We start from the raw sequence: 13,214 nt of genomic DNA, 5'->3' as shown, positions 1-13,214 counted from the left end.
TCTGCAAATATCTCGGAAACGAAGCGAGCTATGCCAAAATGTTAAGAGACCTTATTTGTAGACAATTAAGTTTCCTACTTTTTATGTTCTATGATATTTTTTGATCAGATGCGTAGTTCTCGAGATATATCAAGATATTTAAAAGTTCCGAAGCTGCACCAACATAATAGAGGTGCAGAAACACCGTGGCCTCTTTCTTTGAGATAACTCTGCACTATTGCGAGCTGCAAATGCCACTTCCAGCTTAGCTGTGCAGAAGAGGAACAACAAGAAGAAGAAATATCTCGGAATATGTCCGTCAGGCCCCTTCCCTTGAGATAAATCTGCAAATATCTCGGAAACGATGCCAGCTATGGGAAAATGTTAGGAAACCTTTTTTGTAGAGAATTAAGTTTCCTACTTTTTATCTTCTATGATATTTTTTGATCAGATGCGTAGTTCTCGAGATATATCAAGATATTTAAAAGTTCCGAAGCCGCACCAACATAATAGAGATACAGAAACACCGTGGCCCCTTTCTTTGAGATAACTATGCACTATTGCGAGCTGCAAATGCCACTTCCAGCTTAGCTGTGCAGAAGAAGAACAACAAGAAGAAGAAATATCTCGAAATATGTCCGTCAGGCCCCTTACCTTGAGATAAATCTGCAAATATCTCGGAAACGAAGCGAGCTATGGCAAAATGTTAAGAGACCTTTTTTGTAGAGAATTAAGTTTCCTACTTTTTATCTTCTATGATATTTTCTGACCAGATTCGTAGTTCTCGACATATATCAAGATATTTAAAAGTTCCGAAGCCGCACCAACATAATAGAGATACAGAAACACCGTGGCCCCTCTCTTTGAGATAACTCTGCACAATTGCGAGCTGCAAATGCCACTTCCAGCTTAGCTGTGCAGAAGAACAACAAGAAGAAGAAATATCTCGAAATATGTCCATCAGGACCCTTCCCTTGAGATAAATCTGCAAATATCTCGGAAACGAAGCGAGCTATGGCAAAATGTTAAGAGACCTTTTTTGTAGAGAATTATGTTTCCTACAATTTATGTTCTATGATATTTTTTGATCAGAAGCGTAGTTTTCGAGATATATCGAGATATTTAAAAGTTCCGAAGCCGCACCAACATAATAGAGATACAGAAACACCGTGGCCCCTCTCTTTGAGATAACTCTGCACAATTGCGAGCTGCAAATGCCACTTCCAGCTTAGCTGTGCAGAAGAAGAACAACAAGAAGAAGAAATATCTCGAAATATGTCCGTCAGGCCCCTTCCCTTGAGATAAATCGGCAAGTATCTCGGAAACGAAGCGAGCTATGGCAAAATGTTAAGAGACCTTTTTTGTAGAGAATTATGTTTCCTACAATTTATGTTCTATGATATTTTTTGATCAGATGCGTAGTTCTCGAGATATATCAAGATATTTAAAAGTTCCGAAGCCGCACCAACATAATAGAGATACAGAAACACCGTGGCCCCTCTCTTTGAGATAACTCTGCACTATTGCGAGCTGGAAATGCCACTTCCAGTTTAGCTGTGCAGGAGAAGAACAACAAGAAGAAGAAATATCTCGAAATATGTCCATCAGGACCCTTCCCTTGAGATATATCTGCAAATATCTCGGAAACGAAGCGAGCTATGGCAAAATGTTAAGAGACCTTTTTTGTAGAGAATTATGTTTCCTACAATTTATGTTCTATGATATTTTTTGATCAGAAGCGTAGTTTTCGAGATATATCGAGATATATAAAAGTGCCGAAGCCGCACCAACATAATAGAGATACAGAAACATCGTGGCCCCTTTCTTTGGGATAACTCTGCACTATTGCGAGCTGGAAATGCCACTTCCAGTTTAGCTGTGCAGAAGAAGAACAACAAGAAGAAGAAATATCTCGAAATATGTCCGTCAGGACCCTTCCCTTGAGATAAATCTGCAAATATCTCGGAAACGAAGCGAGCTATGGCAAAATGTTAAGAGACCTTTTTTGTAGAGAATTAAGTTTCCTACTTTTTATGTTCTATGATATTTTTTGATCAGATGCGTAGTTCTCGAGATATATCAAGATATTTAAAAGTTCCGAAGCCGCACCAACATAATAGAGATACAGAAACACCGTGGCCCCTTTCTTTGCGATAACTCTGCACTATTGCGAGCTGCAAATGCCACTTCCAGCTTAGCTGTGCAGAAGAAGAACAACAAGAAGAAGAAATATCTCGAAATATGTCCGTCAGGCCCCTTCCCTTGAGATAAATCTGCAAATATCTCGGAAACGAAGCGAGCTATGCCAAAATGTTAAGAGACCTTATTTGTAGACAATTAAGTTTGCTACTTTTTATGTTCTATGATATTTTTTGATCAGATGCGTAGTTCTCGAGATATATCAAGATATTTAAAAGTTCCGAAGCTGCACCAACATAATAGAGGTGCAGAAACACCGTGGCCTCTTTCTTTGAGATAACTCTGCACTATTGCGAGCTGCAAATGCCACTTCCAGCTTAGCTGTGCAGAAGAGGAACAACAAGAAGAAGAAATATCTCGGAATATGTCCGTCAGGCCCCTTCCCTTGAGATACATCTGCAAATATCTCGGAAACGATGCCAGCTATGGGAAAATGTTAAGAAACCTTTTTTGTAGAGAATTAAGTTTCCTACTTTTTATCTTCTATGATATTTTTTGATCAGATGCGTAGTTCTCGAGATATATCAAGATATTTAAAAGTTCCGAAGCCGCACCAACATAATAGAGATACAGAAACACCGTGGCCCCTTTCTTTGAGATAACTATGCACTATTGCGAGCTGCAAATGCCACTTCCAGCTTAGCTGTGCAGAAGAAGAACAACAAGAAGAAGAAATATCTCGAAATATGTCCGTCAGGCCCCTTACCTTGAGATAAATCTGCAAATATCTCGGAAACGAAGCGAGCTATGGCAAAATGTTGAGAGACCTTTTTTGTAGAGAATTAAGTTTCCTACTTTTTATCTTCTATGATATTTTCTGACCAGATTCGTAGTTATCGACATATATCAAGATATTTAAAAGTTCCGTAGCCGCACCAACATAATAGAGATACAGAAACACCGTGGCCCCTCTCTTTGAGATAACTCTGCACAATTGCGAGCTGCAAATGCCACTTCCAGCTTAGCTGTGCAGAAGAAGAACAACAAGAAGAAGAAATATCTCGAAATATGTCCGTCAGGCCCCTTCCCTTGAGATAAATCTGCAAATATCTCGGAAACGAAGCGAGCTATGCCAAAATGTTAAGAGACCTTATTTGTAGACAATTAAGTTTCCTACTTTTTATGTTCTATGATATTTTTTGATCAGATGCGTAGTTCTCGAGATATATCAAGATATTTAAAAGTTCCGAAGCTGCACCAACATAATAGAGGTGCAGAAACACCGTGGCCTCTTTCTTTGAGATAACTCTGCACTATTGCGAGCTGCAAATGCCACTTCCAGCTTAGCTGTGCAGAAGAGGAACAACAAGAAGAAGAAATATCTCGGAATATGTCCGTCAGGCCCCTTCCCTTGAGATAAATCTGCAAATATCTCGGAAACGATGCCAGCTATGGGAAAATGTTAAGAAACCTTTTTTGTAGAGAATTAAGTTTCCTACTTTTTATCTTCTATGATATTTTTTGATCAGATGCGTAGTTCTCGAGATATATCAAGATATTTGAAAGTTCCGAAGCCGCACCAACATAATAGAGATACAGAAACACCGTGGCCCCTTTCTTTGAGATAACTATGCACTATTGCGAGCTGCAAATGCCACTTCCAGCTTAGCTGTGCAGAAGAAGAACAACAAGAAGAAGAAATATCTCGAAATATGTCCGTCAGGCCCCTTACCTTGAGATAAATCTGCAAATATCTCGGAAACGAAGCGAGCTATGGCAAAATGTTAAGAGACCTTTTTTGTAGAGAATTAAGTTTCCTACTTTTTATCTTCTATGATATTTTCTGACCAGATTCGTAGTTCTCGACATATATCAAGATATTTAAAAGTTCCGAAGCCGCACCAACATAATAGAGATACAGAAACACCGTGGCCCCTCTCTTTGAGATAACTCTGCACAATTGCGAGCTGCAAATGCCACTTCCAGCTTAGCTGTGCAGAAGAAGAACAACAAGAAGAAGAAATATCTCGAAATATGTCCGTCAGGCCCCTTCCCTTGAGATAAATCGGCAAGTATCTCGGAAACGAAGCGAGCTATGGCAAAATGTTAAGAGACCTTTTTTGTAGAGAATTATGTTTCCTACAATTTATGTTCTATGATATTTTTTGATCAGATGCGTAGTTCTCGAGATATATCAAGATATTTAAAAGTTCCGAAGCCGCACCAACATAATAGAGATACAGAAACACCGTGGCCCCTCTCTTTGAGATAACTCTGCACTATTGCGAGCTGGAAATGCCACTTCCAGTTTAGCTGTGCAGAAGAAGAACAACAAGAAGAAGAAATATCTCGAAATATGTCCATCAGTACCCTTCCCTTGAGATAAATCTGCAAATATCTCGGAAACGAAGCGAGCTATGGCAAAATGTTAAGAGACCTTTTTTGTAGAGAATTATGTTTCCTACAATTTATGTTCTATGATATTTTTTGATCAGAAGCGTAGTTTTCGAGATATATCGAGATATTTAAAAGTTCCGAAGCCGCACCAACATAATAGAGATACAGAAACACCGTGGCCCCTCTCTTTGAGATAACTCTGCACAATTGCGAGCTGCAAATGCCACTTCCAGCTTAGCTGTGCAGAAGAAGAACAACAAGAAGAAGAAATATCTCGAAATATGTCCGTCAGGCCCCTTCCCTTGAGATAAATCTGCAAATACCTCGGAAACCAAGCGAGCTATGGCAAAATGTTAAGAGACCTTTTTTGTAGAGAATTAAGTTTCCTACTTTTTATGTTCTATGATATTTTTCGATCAGAGGCGTAGTTCTCGAGATATATCAAGATATTTAAAAGTTCCGAAGCCGCACCAACATAATAGAGATACAGAAACACCGTGGCCCCTTTCTTTGAGATAACTCTGCACGATTGCGAGCTGGAAATGCCACTTCCAGTTTAGCTGTGCAGAAGAAGAACAACAAGAAGAAGAAATATCTCGAAATATGTCCATCAGGACCCTTCCCTTGAGATAAATCTGCAAATATCTCGGAAACGAAGCGAGCTATGGCAAAATGTTAAGAGACCTTTTTTGTAGAGAATTATGTTCCCTACAATTTATGTTCTATGATATTTTTTGATCAGATGCGTAGTTCTCGAGATATATCAAGATATTTAAAAGTTCCGAAGCCGCACCAACATAATAGAGATACAGAAACACCGTGGCCCCTTTCTTTGAGATAACTATGCACTATTGCGAGCTGCAAATGCCACTTCCAGCTTAGCTGTGCAGAAGAAGAACAACAAGAAGAAGAAATATCTCGAAATATGTCCGTCAGGCCCCTTACCTTGAGATAAATCTGCAAATATCTCGGAAACGAAGCGAGCTATGGCAAAATGTTAAGAGACCTTTTTTGTAGAGAATTAAGTTTCCTACTTTTTATCTTCTATGATATTTTCTGACCAGATTCGTAGTTCTCGAGATATATCAAGATATTTAAAAGTTCCGAAGCCGCACCAACATAATAGAGATACAGAAACACCGTGGCCCCTCTCTTTGAGATAACTCTGCACAATTGCGAGCTGCAAATGCCACTTCCAGCTTAGCTGTGCAGAAGAAGAACAACAAGAAGAAGAAATATCTCGAAATATGTCCATCAGGACCGTTCCCTTGAGATAAATCTGCAAATATCTCGGAAACGAAGCGAGCTATGGCAAAATGTTAAGAGACCTTCTTTGTAGAGAATTATGTTTCCTACAATTTATGTTCTATGATATTTTTTGATCAGAAGCGTAGTTTTCGAGATATATCGAGATATTTAAAAGTTCCGAAGCCGCACCAACATAATAGAGATACAGAAACACCGTGGCCCCTTTCTTTCAGATAACTGTGCACTATTGCGAGCTGTAAATGCCACTTCCAGCTTAGCTGTGCAGAAGAAGAACAACAAGAAGAAGAAATATCTCGAAATATGTCCGTCAGGCCCCTTCCCTTGAGATATATCTGCAAATATCTCGGAAACGAAGCGAGCTATGGCAAACTGTTAAGAGACCTTTTTTGTAGAGATTTGTGTTTCCTACAATTTATGTTCTATCATATTTTTTGATCAGAAGCGTAGTTTTCGAAATATATCGAGATATTTAAAAGTTCCGAAGCCGCACCAACATAATAGAGATACAGAAACACCGTAGCCCCTTTCTTTGAGATAACTCTGCACTATTGCGAGCTGCAAATGCCACTTCCAGCTTAGCTGTGCAGAAGAAGAACAACAAGAAGAAGAAATATCACGAAATATGTCCGTTAGGCCCCTTCCCTTGAGATAAATCTGCAAATATCTCGGAAACGAAGCGAGCTATGGCAAAATGTTAAGAGACCTTTTTTGTAGCGAATTAAGTTTCCTACTTTTTATGTTCTATGATATTTTTTGATCAGAAGCGTAGTTCTCGAGATATATCAAGATATTTAAAAGTTCCGAAGCCGCACCAACATAATAGAGATACAGAAACACCGTGGCCCCTTTCTTTCAGATAGCTATGCACTATTGCGAGCTGCAAATGCCACTTCCAGCTTAGCTGTGCAGAAGAAGAACAACAAGAAGAAGAAATATCTCGAAATATGTCCGTCAGGCCCCTTACCTTGAGATAAATCTGCAAATATCTCGGAAACGAAGCGAGCTATGGCAAAATGTTAAGAGACCTTTTTTGTAGAGAATTATGTTTCCTACTTTTTATGTTCTATGATATTTTTTGATCAGACGCGTAGTTCTCGAGATATATCGAGATATTTAAAAGTTCCGAAGCCGCACCAACATAATAGAGATACAGAAACACCGTGGCTCCTTTCTTTGAGATAACTCTGCACTATTGCGACCTGGAAATGCCACTTCCAGTTTAGCTGTGCAGAAGAAGAACAACAAGAAGAAGAAATATCTCGAAATATGTCCGTTAGGCCCCTTCCCTTGAGATAAATCTGCAAATATCTCGGAAACGAAGCGAGCTACGGCAAAATGTTAAGAGACGTTTTTTGTAAAGAATTATGTTTCCTACTTTTTATATTCTATGATATTTTTTGATCAGATGCGTAGTTTTCGAGATATATCGAGATATTTAAAAGTTCCGAAGCCGCACCAACATAATAGAGATACAGAAACACCGTGGCCCCATTCTTTGAGATAACTCTGCACTATTGCGACCTGCAAATGCCACTTCCAGCTTAGCTGTGCAGAAGAAGAACAACAAGAAGAAGAAATATCTCGAAATATGTCCCTCAGGCCCCTTCCCTTGAGATAAATCTGCAAATATCTCGGAAACCAAGCGAGCTATGGCAAAATGTGAAGAGACCTTATTTGTAGAGAATTAAGTTTCCTACTTTTTATGTTCTACGATATTTTTTGATCAGATGCGTAGTTCTCGAGATATATCAAGATATTTAAAAGTTCCGAAGCCGCACCAACATAATAGAGATACAGAAACACCGTGGCCCCTTTCTTTGAGATAACTCTGCACTATTGCGACCTGCAAATGCCACTTCCAGCTTAGCTGTGCAGAAGAAGAACAACAAGAAGAAGAAATATCTCGAAATATGTCCATCAGGACCCTTCCCTTGAGATAAATCTGCAAATATCTCGGAAACGAAGCGAGCTATGGCAAAATGTTAAGAGACCTTTTTCGTAGAGAATTATGTTTCCTACAATTTATGTTCTATGATATTTTTTGATCAGAAGCGTAGTTTTCGAGATATATCGAGATATTTAAAAGTGCCGAAGCCGCACCAACATAATAGAGATACAGAAACACCGTGGCCCCTTTCTTTGGGATAACTCTGCACTATTGCGAGCTGGAAATGCCACTTCCAGCTTAGCTATGCAGAAGAAGAACAACAAGAAGAAGAAATATCTCGAAATATGTCCGTCAGGCCCCTTCCCTTGAGATAAATCTGCAAATACCTCGGAAACCAAGCGAGCTATGGCAAAATGTTAAGAGACCTTTTTTGTAGAGAATTAAGTTTCCTACTTTTTATGTTCTATGATATTTTTCGATCAGAGGCGTAGTTCTCGAGATATATCAAGATATTTAAAAGTTCCGAAGCCGCACCAACATAATAGAGATACAGAAACACCGTGGCCCCTTTCTTTGAGATAACTCTGCACGATTGCGAGCTGGAAATGCCACTTCCAGTTTAGCTGTGCAGAAGAAGAACAACAAGAAGAAGAAATATCTCGAAATATGTCCATCAGGACCCTTCCCTTGAGATAAATCTGCAAATATCTCGGAAACGAAGCGAGCTATGGCAAAATGTTAAGAGACCTTTTTTGTAGAGAATTATGTTCCCTACAATTTATGTTCTATGATATTTTTTGATCAGATGCGTAGTTCTCGAGATATATCAAGATATTTAAAAGTTCCGAAGCCGCACCAACATAATAGAGATACAGAAACACCGTGGCCCCTTTCTTTGCGATAACTCTGCACTATTGCGAGCTGCAAATGCCACTTCCAGCTTAGCTGTGCAGAAGAAGAACAACAAGAAGAAGAAATATCTCGGAATATGTCCGTCAGGCCCCTTCCCTTGAGATAAATCTGCAAATATTTCGGAAACGATGCCAGCTATGGGAAAATGTTAAGAGACCTTTTTTGTAGAGAATTAAGTTTCCTACTTTTTATCTTCTATGATATTTTCTGACCAGATTCGTAGTTCTCGAGATATATCAAGATATTTAAAAGTTCCGAAGCCGCACCAACATAATAGAGATACAGAAACACCGTGGCCCCTCTCTTTGAGATAACTCTGCACAATTGCGAGCTGCAAATGCCACTTCCAGCTTAGCTGTGCAGAAGAAGAACAACAAGAAGAAGAAATATCTCGAAATATGTCCATCAGGACCGTTCCCTTGAGATAAATCTGCAAATATCTCGGAAACGAAGCGAGCTATGGCAAAATGTTAAGAGACCTTTTTTGTAGAGAATTATGTTTCCTACAATTTATGTTCTATGATATTTTTTGATCAGAAGCGTAGTTTTCGAGATATATCGAGATATTTAAAAGTTCCGAAGCCGCACCAACATAATAGAGATACAGAAACACCGTGGCCCCTTTCTTTCAGATAACTGTGCACTATTGCGAGCTGTAAATGCCACTTCCAGCTTAGCTGTGCAGAAGAAGAACAACAAGAAGAAGAAATATCTCGAAATATGTCCGTCAGGCCCCTTCCCTTGAGATATATCTGCAAATATCTCGGAAACGAAGCGAGCTATGGCAAACTGTTAAGAGACCTTTTTTGTAGAGAATTGTGTTTCCTACAATTTATGTTCTATGATATTTTTTGATCAGAAGCGTAGTTTTCGAAATATATCGAGATATTTAAAAGTTCCGAAGCCGCACCAACATAATAGAGATACAGAAACACCGTAGCCCCTTTCTTTGAGATAACTCTGCACTATTGCGAGCTGCAAATGCCACTTCCAGCTTAGCTGTGCAGAAGAAGAACAACAAGAAGAAGAAATATCACGAAATATGTCCGTTAGGCCCCTTCCCTTGAGATAAATCTGCAAATATCTCGGAAACGAAGCGAGCTATGGCAAAATGTTAAGAGACCTTTTTTGTAGCTAATTAAGTTTCCTACTTTTTATGTTCTATGATATTTTTTGATCAGAAGCGTAGTTCTCGAGATATATCAAGATATTTAAAAGTTCCGAAGCCGCACCAACATAATAGAGATACAGAAACACCGTGGCCCCTTTCTTTCAGATAGCTATGCACTATTGCGAGCTGCAAATGCCACTTCCAGCTTAGCTGTGCAGAAGAAGAACAACAAGAAGAAGAAATATCTCGAAATATGTCCGTCAGGCCCCTTACCTTGAGATAAATCTGCAAATATCTCGGAAACGAAGCGAGCTATGGCAAAATGTTAAGAGACCTTTTTTGTAGAGAATTATGTTTCCTACTTTTTATGTTCTATGATATTTTTTGATCAGACGCGTAGTTCTCGAGATATATCAAGATATTTAAAAGTTCCGAAGCCGCACCAACATAATAGAGATACAGAAACACCGTGGCTCCTTTCTTTGAGATAACTCTGCACTATTGCGACCTGGAAATGCCACTTCCAGTTTAGCTGTGCAGAAGAAGAACAACAAGAAGAAGAAATATCTCGAAATATGTCCGTTAGGCCCCTTCCCTTGAGATAAATCTGCAAATATCTCGGAAACGAAGCGAGCTACGGCAAAATGTTAAGAGACGTTTTTTGTAGAGAATTATGTTTCCTACTTTTTATATTCTATGATATTTTTTGATCAGATGCGTAGTTTTCGAGATATATCGAGATATTTAAAAGTTCCGAAGCCGCACCAACATAATAGAGATACAGAAACACCGTGGCCCCTTTCTTTGAGATAACTCTGCACTAGTGCGAGCCGCAAATGCCACTTCCAGCTTAGCTGTGCAGAAGAAGAACAACAAGAAGAAGAAATATCTCGAAATATGTCCGTCAGGCCCCTTCCCTTGAGATAAATCTGCAAATATCTCGGAAACGATGCCAGGTATGGGAAAATGTTAAGAGACCTTTTTTGTAGAGAATTAAGTTCCCTACTTTTTATCTTCTATGATATTTTTTGATCAGATGCGTAGTTCTCGAGATATATCAAGATATTTAAAAGTTCCGAAGCCGCACCAACATAATAGAGATACAGAAACACCGTGGCCCCTTTCTTTGAGATAACTATGCACTATTGCGAGCTGCAAATGCCACTTCCAGCTTAGCTGTGCAGAAGAAGAACAACAAGAAGAAGAAATATCTCGAAATATGTCCGTCAGGCCCCTTACCATGAGATAAATCTGCAAGTATCTCGGAAACGAAGCGAGCTATGGCAAAATGTTAAGAGACCTTTTCTGTAGAGAATTAAGTTTTCTACTTTTTATGTTCCATGATATTTTTTGATCAGATGCGTAGTTCTCGAGATACATCAAGATATTTAAAAGTTCTGAAGCCGCACCAACATAATAGAGATACAGAAACACCGTGGCCCCTTTCTTTGAGATAACTCTGCACTAGTGCGAGCCGCAAATGCCACTTCCAGCTTAGCTGTGCAGAAGAAGAACAACAAGAAGAAGAAATATCTGGAAATATGTCCGTTAGGCCCCTTCCCTTGAGATAAATCTGCAAATATCTCGGAAACGAAGCGAGCTATGGCAAAATGTTGAGAGACCTTTTTTGTAGAGAATTAAGTTTCCTACTATTTATGTTCTATGATATTTTTGGATCAGATGCGTAGTTCTCGAGATATATCAAGATATTTAAAAGTTCCGAAGCCGCACCAACATAATAGAGATACAGAAACACCGTGGCCCCTTTCTTTGAGATATCTCTGCACTATTGCGAGCTGCAAATGCCACTTCCAGCTTAGCTGCGCAGAAGAAGAACAACAAGAAGAAGAAATATCTCGAAATATGTCCGTCAGGCCCCTTCCCTTGAGATAAATCTGCAAATATCTCGGAAACGAAGCGAGCTATGGCAAAATGTTAAGAGACCTTTTTGTAGAGAATTATGTTTCCTACTTTTTATGTTCTATGATATTTTTTGATCAGACGCGTAGTTCTCGAGATATATCAAGATATTTAAAAGTTCCGAAGCCGCACCAACATAATAGAGATACAGAAACACCGTGGCCCCTTTCTTTGAGATAACTCTGCCCTATTGCGAGCTGTAAATGCCACTTCCAGCTTAGCTGTGCAGAAGAAGAACAACAAGAAGAAGAAATATCTCGAAATATGTCCGTCAGGCCCCTTACCATGAGATAAATCTGCAAATATCTCGGAAACGAAGCGAGCTATGGCAAAATGTTAAGAGACCTTTTTTGTAGAGAATTAAGTTTCCTACTTTTTATCTTCTATGATATTTTCTGATCAGATTCGTAGTTCTCGAGATATATCAAGATATTTAAAAGTTCCGAAGCCGCACCAACATAATAGAGATACAGAAACACCGTGGCCCCTCTCTTTGAGATAACTCTGCACAATTGCGAGCTGCAAATGCCACTTCCAGCTTAGCTGCGCAGAAGAAGAACAACAAGAAGAAGAAATATCTCGAAATATGTCCGTCAGGCCCCTTCCCTTGAGATAAATCGGCAAGTATCTCGGAAACGAAGCGAGCTATGGCAAAATGTTAAGAGACCTTTTTTGTAGATAATTATGTTTCCTACAATTTATGTTCTATGATATTTTTTGATCAGATGCGTAGTTCTCGAGATATATCAAGATATTTAAAAGTTCCGAAGCCGCACCAACATAATAGAGATACAGAAACACCGTGGCCCCTCTCTTTGAGATAACTCTGCACTATTGCGAGCTGGAAATGCCACGTCCAGTTTAGCTGTGCAGAAGAAGAACAACAAGAAGAAGAAATATCTCGAAATATGTCCGTCAGGCCCCTTCCCTTGAGATAAATCTGCAAATATCTCGGAAAGGAAGCGAGCTATGGCAAAATGTTAAGAGACCTTTTCTGTAGAGAATTAAGTTTTCTACTTTTTATGTTCCATGATATTTTTTGATCAGATGCGTAGTTCTCGAGATACATCAAGATATTTAAAAGTTCTGAAGCTGCACCAACATAATAGAGATACAGAAACACCGTGGCCCCTTTCTTTGAGATAACTCTGCACTAGTGCGAGCCGCAAATGCCACTTCCAGCTTAGCTGTGCAGAAGAAGAACAACAAGAAGAAGAAATATCTGGAAATATGTCCGTTAGGCCCCTTCCCTTGAGATAAATCTGCAAATATCTCGGAAACGAAGCGAGCTATGGCAAAATGTTAAGAGACCTTTTTTGTAGAGAATTAAGTTTCCTACTTTTTATCTTCTATGATATTTTCTGATCAGATTCGTAGTTCTCGAGATATATCAAGATATTTAAAAGTTCCGAAGCCGCACCAACATAATAGAGATACAGAAACACCGTGGCCCCTCTCTTTGAGATAACTCTGCACAACTGCGAGCTGCAAATGCCACTTCCAGCTTAGCTGTGCAGAAGAAGAACAAGAAGAAGAAGAAATATCTCGAAATATGTCCGTCAGGCCCCTTCCCTTGAGATAAATCGGCAAGTATCTCGG

This window comes from Osmia lignaria, unplaced genomic scaffold, assembly GCF_051020975.1.
Source record: "Osmia lignaria lignaria isolate PbOS001 unplaced genomic scaffold, iyOsmLign1 scaffold0016, whole genome shotgun sequence".
NCBI lineage: Eukaryota > Metazoa > Arthropoda > Insecta > Hymenoptera > Megachilidae > Osmia > Osmia lignaria.
The sequence above is the reverse complement of the archived record's forward strand: the minus strand, read 5'-3'. Positions refer to the sequence as shown.